Source organism: Phyllostomus hastatus, unplaced genomic scaffold, assembly GCF_019186645.2.
Source record: "Phyllostomus hastatus isolate PE091 unplaced genomic scaffold, TTU_PhHast_1.1 phas_contig_2, whole genome shotgun sequence".
NCBI lineage: Eukaryota > Metazoa > Chordata > Mammalia > Chiroptera > Phyllostomidae > Phyllostomus > Phyllostomus hastatus.
The window spans coordinates 136,045-146,640 of NW_025333718.1; positions in this window are offsets into that span (position 1 = coordinate 136,045).

Consider the following 10,596-nt stretch of genomic DNA (forward strand, 5'->3'; position numbering starts at 1 on the left):
GTGGTTTCAGTGTAAGAAATCACTTTATCAAGAAATTATGATAACCACAAACCAAGATAAGTTCAGCCCAAATGTTTTTCCCTCTGCATCCCTTGTGTTTGCTGTGTATGAAGCACATAGTATGCACTAATGGGTGCTTAGCACAGCATTGCTGATGTATTTTATAGCAACTGTTTTCTTGCAGATTTCTCTGACTCAAGGCCTAGCCAGAGCTTAGAGAGGAGGATGTTCTAGTAGAGGGTACTGGGCCTGGTCCTCCACACACATGAGCAGGGTTCAAGCAGAAGAGGAACAGAAGCTGAGATGGGCAACGTCTGTTCTCCCCACTAGAAATGCAGGACAAGTGTTGGACATTTAGAATAACTTGACATAAAGTGCTATTAATTGAAACTGCAGGAAATGAGCATTGTTTTTATCCTTACAGGGAGGATAAAAGCAAAAGAAGTTACTGATTTTCTCAGCCTGTTTTTCTTAAGATGGTTAGAAAGTCCAGGCTCTTGCAGGCTTCAGTTTTTTTTCTAAATTATAATCTAAATATATATTGGGTGATGATTCAGATGATTTTAATATGAATTTTTAGAAGATTTTATTTATTTATTTTTAGAGAGAGGGGAAGGCAGGGAGAATGAGAGGGAGAGAAACATCCATGTGCAAGAGGTACATTGATTGGTTGCCTCTCACACACCCCCAACTGGGGGCTTGGCATGTGCCCTGACTGAGAATTGAACTGGCAACCTTTCAGTTCACAGGCTGGCACTCAATCCACTGAGCCACACCAGTCAGGGCTGAATTTTTAAATGGACTTTTTTAATAGCAATTTTATATTTATAGCAAATTTGAGCAGAAGGTGTAGAGAGTTGTCTGTGCTCCCTGTTCCCACACATGCATGGCTTCTCCAACTATCCACATCCCCTACCAGAGTGATATGCTTATTGCAATTGATAAATCAACACTGACACATCATTATGACTAAGAGTCCATAGTCTGCATTGTAGTTTGCACCAATCTTAGTGTTACACATCCTATGGATTTGGATAAATGGGTAACAACATGTATCCACCACTGTAGTATCAAACACAATAGTTTTACAGCCCTAAAAATCCTCTGTGCTCTGTCTGTTCATCCCCCCACCCCCCACCACCAATCCTTGGTGAGCATGATCTTTTTACTGTGTCCATAGTTTTCCTTTTTTTCAGAATGTCATATAGTTATAATCCTATATAGCCTTTTCAGATTGATTTCTTTCGCTTAGTAATAATATGCATTTAAGTTTTCTCCATGTCTTTTCATGGTCTGATGGCTCATTTCTTTTTAGTGAATTTAGTACATTCCATTGCCTGCTTGTACTATAGTTATTTATCCACTCACATACTGAAGGACATCTTAGTTACTTTTGGGTTTTTGCAATTATGAGTAAAACTGCAGTAAATATCCATGTGCAGGTTTCTGTGTGGACATAAGTTTTAAGCTCTTTTGTGTCTATTACAAGGAGCACAACTGCTAAATCATATGTTAAGGGGAGGCTTAGTTTTCAAAGAAACCACCAAACTGTACCATTTTGCATTCCCAGCAGCAATTTATGAGAGTTCTGGTTGAGACACACCCTCGTCCACATTTGGTGTTGTCAGTGTTCTTGATTTTGGCCATTCTCATAGATCTGTTGTGATATCTCATGGTTTTCTTAATTTGCATTTACCATTTGGCATATGATGTGGAGGATCTTTTCATATGCTTATTTGTCATCTGTATATCTTCTTCTTTGGTGAGGTGTTTGTTAAGAACCTTGGACTATTTTTTAATCAGAGTGTGTACTTATTGTTGAGTTTTCAGATTTCTTTGTGTATTTTGGATTATAGTCCTTTATCTAATATGTCTTTTGCAAATATTTTTTCCAGTCTGTGGCTTCTCTTCCAATCCTCTCAACAGTGTCTTCCACAGAGTAGAAAATTTTAATTTTGATGAAATCAAGCTTATCAATTCTTTCTTTTTATGAATTGTACTGTTGGTGTTGCATCTAAAAAGTCATTGGTGTCAAATCTGAAAAATCATTGCCAAACCCAAGGTTATCAAGATTTTCTCCTATGTTATTTTCTTGGAGTTTTATAGTTTTGTGTTTTACATTAACTATGTGGTCCACTTTGAGTTAACTTCAGCATGTAAAGTTTGAGTTTTGTTCAGCATGTAAAGTTTGTGTCTAGATTAACTTTTTTGCATATGGATGTCCAATTTTTTCAGACCAATCTGTAACACATTTCCTCATTGCTCAGGGCCCACGAATCCTCTGTTTACTTCTCCTGGATAATAGGTATACTTCCTGCTATTAGACAATAAAAACTATGTTCAGGCTTTTTGGAAGCTCAAAACTTCCACTTTTTAGTGATGGAATGCAGCAGTAATTTCTTAAATGAGTCTTTCCTATTTTTTGTCCATTTCCAATTCCCCACTATGTTTGAGGATACCTTGAACTGCCCATTTACATATTTACCAAAAATATAAGCAGCACTACACCATACAGGTTTTAGGAATGCCCTTGATTTTTACCACAGATGTCTTTGAAATAAATGTGTTTATCCCAAAGCCACACTGTCCACTAAGGAGTGAAGTCACCATCTATTCTTTCCAATTATACTCAACTGCCCAAACTAGATTATGCAATATGCACCAGATAATACAGCCACCAGCAATGTAAAGGGCCCCAAATGTGCCAGCACCCCACAAAATTTAACACAGATTCCTTCCCATTATCAAGTCAACATTTCCCTCTACTTAAAGAAAACTCTCCTCCTTTGCTCCCATTGAGAATTCATCACTCTCTTCTCAATCTGTTTCACCCTAAGCAGAATATTTACGGTCAGTTGCACCACATAGTCACTCAACAAATACTTCTGGAGCATTTACTATCTGCTGGGTGCTGCTCAAGGTACCAGAAACATAGCAATGGGCCACACAGAAAAATGCCTGTCATTTTGAAGCTCATGTGCAAGTCCTGGTTTCTGTCTCCACTGGCAAGGCCAGGGCATCTTCCAGTGGAAATGATTCCATTACTTCAGTACCTCAAAAGGGGATGATACAGTTAAAAGAGTATTCTCAAAAAAAAAAAAAAGGTAAAGTTCGAGTCCCATACAGGTTTAAAATGAACACATTAATTATTTCATTTAACTCATTAATGAGGAAAGTGGTGAGGTGTTACACCAGTTTAAAAGAGAAGTCAAAATAATCTAACATATAAGATGAAATGAATGTGCAAAATTCATTGGCAAAACAAAACTTGTTCTTTGGTGGAACAGGGGAGACAGTTGAATCTCTGCTAGTATTGCTGTGAGTTAGCTATAATTTATAGGATCGAAAAATAGCTTTTATAAAAGAATGAAAACCTGGAAGGGGTCCTCTGCAGTCTAGACAGTGCACAATTTTCCACTGAAGCACAAAATTTTCTCTACAATGCCAACATCAAGGTTTCTGTGCACCTTATCTCTCTAAAGCTACAAGAAGGTATCACAAGATTTCTCAGACTCAGCACCGTGGACTTTTTGAGTCATAATTCTTTACAGTAGGGACTGCAGCATCCCTGGCCTTCACCCACTAGATGCCAGTAGCACCTTCAAATCCTGCACTGGTGGTTATCAATGGTATCTCCAGTCATTGCCTAATGTCCCTTGGGTGGCAAAGCCATCCCAGGTTGAGAACAGCTGTGTTAATGGTAGAGGTTCATATAAATACCACAAAACCAACTCTAACCCCACAAACTGTAGAATACACAAGCAATCCTAGAACAATTATTTTCTGTTCTCCTGCAAATATTTCCCATTTAAACACCAATTCATTTGTTAGGTAGCAGCTAGGAATGAGTAGCCAGAGGGGAAATAAAGGCAGGGCCCTCACCATTACAACCTAACAAAGAACTTAATGCAGGAGGTTAGAAGCAAAAGGAAGACATGTCTCATCAATTAATTTAGCAGTCCTGAGCTCGATTTGATAACATTGCCAGGTGTCATGAGCATTACAATCAAAATAGCACAGGAGGTGGGGAGATTCCTTGAGGCCGTGCTGAGAGAGGGGACTTCTGTAAACTGTAACAATTGCACAGGAGGAAGAGGGGGACCTATGCTGGGAAAGAGGGCCTCAGTAACACTTTCACTAACAAAGACAAGCAGCCATTACTGAAAAAGAAAGCCTTTGTAGCTGTGCATTATTTATCCCAAGATTTAAATGGGACAGAATGAGGGGGAACCTAGAAGCTAGCTAAGGTATATAACCCCTTAACCCCAATAGTCAGCATACTCAGATTAGCTAAGTACCCACTTGTAGCCTTGGCTCAAGTGTATAGAGCAAACTTACCAATAAACTAACAGGTTTAATAACAGCTTTATTTCTTCCCTATGTGGGGCATTTAGACTAGCTGAGTGCCTGCTTACAGCTTTGTTTTCATGTGTTTCATAAATAAACTTGCTATCTCATTTCCACTATACATGTTTGTCTCTCACTTGAATTTGTGTCTTGGGAGCAAGACAAGAACCAAGGCAGGGGAGGGAGCCTCTTGACTCTGGTTTCTCTCTCCCCATCCATAATACATTCACAGAGTTGCACTTCTCTAGCAACAAGTATAGTCCTAGTACCCAATATTTATCCTAGAAATCTTATGAACATTGCAGTAGCCACAGACTTGTCCTCTTCCCCTGGCCTCACAAACTAATACAGAACCTGCTTTAATTAGCAACTCAATTTTCTCCAACCTCTTTCCCCTCTCTAATCTTCTTTATCTCTCTCCATCCCACCCTTGCCTCCCACCCCAAGACCTCTGAGAAGAATCTCAGCCAAACTACTCACCCTTTCAAACCCCACAGAAAGCACCAGATTCCTCATAGCAACTCAAAAAATATTCTCGAAAACAGTGCTTTTATTATATGTAATGTACTGATATTTTGTGTTTAAAAAACATACTATACTAAATTGATTTCACCCATGATATGTAGAGACCAGCACTTTAAAATACACAACTTTGGGGCCTCTAATTCAGGATCAGAGGAGGAGAGAGATCCCTAGAGGAAGGATTTATTTAGTGAAGGCCATTATAAATTAAAAAGTAGAAAACAAAGTTGGGAGGAAGAAAAGCTGTACAGACTTTGGGTGGAAGCTAGTCTGGTTGAGGTTCTTTTAAGAAGCTTCCTCAACCTGATAATTTCCAAGCACTGTCCCTAAGACCTAAAGGTGGGACTGAAGTGCATTGCAGCAGAAGGCCACATAGTTTTGTTGAGAATTCCAGAATTGCTTTTTCTTATTGCTACCAGGGACATTGCCTCCTCCCTACCCCCAACCTAAAGGGGTAACAAGTGAATGTGCTGTCCGAAAAGGATACTTTTCACCAAAGCAAGTAGGTTTTAGTAGCCAGTTTTAAACTTTTTTTTCCCTGGCTCCACATCACTTGGTGGCCCTAACTTTTCCCAGGGCAAGAAGCCTCTCCGAGAAAAGAGGCAAGTTAGGAAATCTTTCACCTCTGGGTGCAAAAACTAAGCTCAATCTGGCCCCAATCACACAAAAAAATTGATTGGTTCCAAAAGCCAAATGTCCACAGCTTAGCTTGATTTGGACCTCAAAGGATGTGATTATATCCCGTGTCTCAGCTCAGCTACCTCTGGGTTGGTTCCAGCCTCAGATGAACTTTTCTCTTTATCCTAAGACACACAGCTTCTGGAAGCTTCAGATGTGTGTTCCTCGCCCTCTAAACAAAAACCTGCATTATTTGTATTTTATTTTATTTTTCAGCTACAGTTGACAGTCAATAGTATATTAGTTCCAAGTGTATAGCATAGTGGTTAGACATTTATATACCTTAAGAAATGACCCTCTCCATATTTCAAATACTCGCTTGCCACCATACATAGTTATTACAATATTATTGACTATATTCCTTATGCTGTACTTTATTTACATCCACATGATTAGATTGCATTTACCCATTTGTACTTCCTAATCTCATCAACATTTTCACTGAGCATGGTAAAACCCACTCCCCTCTCGCAAACATTACTTACTCTCAGTATTTATGAGTGTTTCTGTTTTGTTTTGTTTTGTTTTTAGTATATTTTATTTATTATGCTATTACAGTTGTCCCATTTTTTCTCCCTTTTATTTCCCCCCACAATGTACCCCACTTCCCTCCAGCATTCCCCCCGTCCTAGTTCTTGTCCATGGGTCATACATATAAGTATGTATGGGTCATACATATAAGTTCTTTGGCTTCTCCATTTCCTATATTATTCTTGACCTTCTCCTGTCTATTTTGTACCTGCCAAATATGCTTCTATTCCCTGTACCTTTTCCCACTTTCTCCCACCTCCCTTTTCCCATGGATAATTCTCCATGTGATCTCCATTTCTGTGATTCTATTCCTGTTCTAGTTGTTTGCTTAGTTTGTTTTTTGTTTTCAGGTTCAGGTGTTGACAGTTGTTTATTCTCATTTTACTGTTAATATTTTTTTATTATCTTCTTTTTTCTAGATAAGTCCCTTTAACATTCCATATAATAAGGGCTTGGTGATGATGAACTCCTTTAACTTGACCTTATCTGGGAAGCACTTTGTCTTCCCTCCCATTCTAAATGATAACTTTGTGGGATAGAGTAATCTTGGCTGTAGACCCTTACCTTTCACACTCTTAATCCGTCTTTCCAGCCCTTTCTTGCCTGCAAGGTTTCTTTTGAGAAATCAGCTGATAGGCTTATAGGAACTCCTTTGTAAGTAACTCTCCTTTTCTCTTGCTGCTTTTAAGATTCTGTCCTGATCTTTAACCTTTGGAAATTTAATTGTGATGTGCCTTGGTGTGTTCCCCACTGGGTCCAACTTCTTAGGAACTCTCTGAGCTTCTTGGACTTACATATCTGCTTCCTTAACCAGACTGGGGAACTTTTCTTCATTATTTTTTCAAATAAGTTTTCAATTTCTCTCTCTTCCTCTTCTCCTTCTGGCACCCCTGTGGTTCAGATGTTGAAAATTTCAAGTTGTCCCAAGGGTTCCTAAGCCTCTCCTCATTTTTTTGAATCCTTATTTCTTCATTCTGTTCCAGTGGAATGTTTATTTCTTCCTTTTCCAAATCATTGATGTGAGTCTCAGTTTCCTTCCTTTCACTGTTGGTTATATTTTCCCTTATTTCACTCTATATAGCTTTCACTTCTTCCTTTATTTTGTGTCCGTACTCAATCATTTCTGTGAGCATCCTGATTACCAGTGTTTTGAACTCTCCATTTGACAGATTGACTATCTCCTCCTTGTTGCTTAGTTCTTTTTCTGGGGTATTGATCTTTTCTTTCATTTGAGCCACATATCTTTGTCTCAGCACACATGTTATGTTGTAAGGGGCAGAGCCTGAGGTATTTGACAGGGAAGGGCAGCCCACTTCACTAGTTTGTGGCTCTGTATGTGGTGGTGGGGTCAGAGAGAGAATAATATTGCTTGCTTGGCTCTCACCCCACTTCCAGTCACTTGCCCCACTTCTCACAAGTGAATTGCATCCTTCTAGGTGCTGCTCTGGTGCTGATTCTTGGGTGAGTGGGCTTGTGTACATGGGTCCCTCCAACGGATTCTCCTATGAGACTGGCAGTTTCTCCCACTGCTGAAACCCTCTCAAGTTTTTATAGCCAGAGGTTTTGAGGTTTTATTTTTGTCCCAGCACTGGAGCCCTGGTTTGTGCAGTCTGTCTCACTCCCCAGTTGTGCCTCCTGGTTTATCCACACACAAATGTGGGACCATATGGTCTGCCAGCCACCGTCTTGCCACATATCCTCTCCATGCTGGCCCATCTCCACCTTTCCTACCAGTCTGAATGAATATTTCTTCAACTCCTTGGTTGTCAGATTTTCATACAGTTCGATTTTCTGGCAGTTCTGTTTTTTTTTTGTTTTGTTTTTAAATTGGTTGCTATCCTTCTTTTGGTTTTGTGAGGAAGTGAAGCATATCTACCTAGACCTCCATCTTGGCCAGAAGCCATACGTGTCTGTTTTTATGCCAGTACCATGCTGATTTGATTACTACAGTCTTGTAATACAGTTTGATATCAGATAGTGTGATGCCACCAACTTTTTTGTCTTTCTCAAAATTGCTGTGATTATTCAGAGTCTTTTGTGGGCTCATATAAATTTTGGATTATTTGTTCTAGTTCTGTGAGAAACACCATTGGTATTTTGATGGGAATTGCATTGAATTTATAGATTTTGGGGGGTAGTATAGACATTTAACAATATTCTTTGTATCCATGACCACAGCATATGCTTCCATTTATCTGTAGCTTCAATTACTGTCTTCAGTGTCTTATAATTTTCTAAGTACAGGTATTTACATCCTTGATTAAATTTTTCCTAGGCATTTTTTTATGCAACTGTAAATGAAGTTTTTTCTTGGTTTCTCCTTCAGATAGTTATTATTAGTATATAAAATGCAACTGGTTTCTAAATATTTATTTTTGTATGCTACTAATGCATTGAATCTATTTATCAGTTCTAATGGTTTTTTGGTAGACTCTTTAGGATTCTTTATATATTGTGTCATGTCATCTGCAAATAATGACAGTTTTACTTCTTCCTTTCCAAGTTGAATGCTTTTATTTATTGATTTCATCTAATTGCTGTGGCTAGGAACTCCAATACTGTGTTGAATATGAGTGGTAAAAAGTAGATATTCCTGTCTTGTCCTTGATCTTAAGGAGAACGCTTATCAGTTTTTCCCCATAGAGTGTGATGTTAGATGTGGTTATGTCATATATGGCCTTTATTTTGTCAAGTAATATTCCCTCTATTCCCACTTTGCTGAGAGTTTTATCATAAATGGGTGCTGGATTTTGTCTAATGCCTTTCTGCACCTATTGACATAATCATATGATGTTTATCCTTCATTTTGTTTTTGTGATGTATCACATTAGTTGATTTGCAGATATTGTACCAACCTTGCATCCCAAGAATAAATAGCCAATGATTATGGTGTGTGATCTTTTTAATATCTTGCTGAATTTGGTTTGCTGATATTTTGTTGAGGATTATTGTATCTATGTTCTTCAGGAATATTGGTCTGTAATTTTTTTCCTTGTAATGTCTTTATCTGGTTTTGGAATTAGAATACTGCTAGCCTTGTAAAATGAGCTTGGGAGTCTTTACTCTTCTTGAATTTTTCAGAATGGTTTGAGAAAGACAGGTGTTAATTTTTCTTTTAATGTGTGTTAAAATTTACCTGTAAAGCCATCTGGTCCAGGACTTTTGTTTGTTGGGAGTTTTGTGACTACTGCTTTGATTTATTAGTTGTAATATATCTCTGTTCAGATGTTTTATTTCTTCTTAATTTCATCCTTGATTTGGTGGCATGTAATTGTTTGTACTATTTTCTTATAATCATTCACATTTCTGTGATGTCAGTTTTGACATGTGAATTTATTTATTTGGGTCCTGTCTCTTTTTTTCTTGATAAGTCTGTTTAAATGTGTATAAACTTTGTTTATCTTTCCAAAGAACCAGCTATTAGTTTTATTTATCTTTTATATTTTTTAGACTCTATTTTGTTTATTTCTGCTCTGATATTATTTCCTTCCTTCTACTCACTTTGGGCTTTTTTGTTGTAATTTTTCTACTTCCCTTAGTTGTAGGGTTAGATTCTTTATTTTAAATTTTTTACTGTTTCCTAAGGAGGACCTGTATTGTTATGAATTTCCCTCTTTGGACTGTTTTTACTGTGTCCCAGAGATTTTGGGACAATGTGTTTTTATTTTTATTTGTCTCAAGATATCTTTTTATCTCTTCCCTAATCTCATTGTTAACTCATTCATTGATTAGTAATGTGTTATTTAGCCTGCATATGTTTTGTGGGTATTTATTTATTTATTTATTTATTGTAATTGACTGCTTGTTTCACACCATTGTGGTCAGAGATGATACCTGATATGAGTTTAGTCTTCTTAAATTTACTCAGACTTGTTTTATGGTCTACCCTGAAAATATTCCATGTGCACTTAAAAGAATATTCTGCTGCTTTAAGGGGAAATGCTCTAAAAATACCAATTAAATCCTTCTAGTCAAATGTGTCATCTAAGGCCACTATTTCCTTATTGATTTTCTGTCTGGAATATTAATCCATTAATGTCAATGGGGTGTCCTGCTATAACTTCATTATTGATGATCTCTCTTTTTATATCCAAAATAGGAGTGCATAATTTGCACTCCTAAATGTTTACATTAGTATGTTATTAGTACACAGTACAAAAATGTTTACAAGAGTCAGATCCTCTTGTTAAATTGATTTATTTATCATTATGGATGTGATACTTCTTTGTTTCTTGTTATAGCCTGTTTAAATTCTATTTTCTCTAATATAAGTATTGATACCTCAGCTCTTTTTCATTCAAATTTGCATAAAATATCTTTTTCTATCCCTTACTCCTTGTGTTTGTGTCTTTTGATTTGAAATGGGTTCTTTGTGGACAGCGTATATATGGGTTTTGTTTTCTAATTTATTCAGCTATCTTACGTCTTATAACTGGAGCATTTAGGCCATTTACATTTAAAGTGACTATCAATAGGTACATATTTATTGCGATTTTATTTTCATATTTGTGTTTCTTT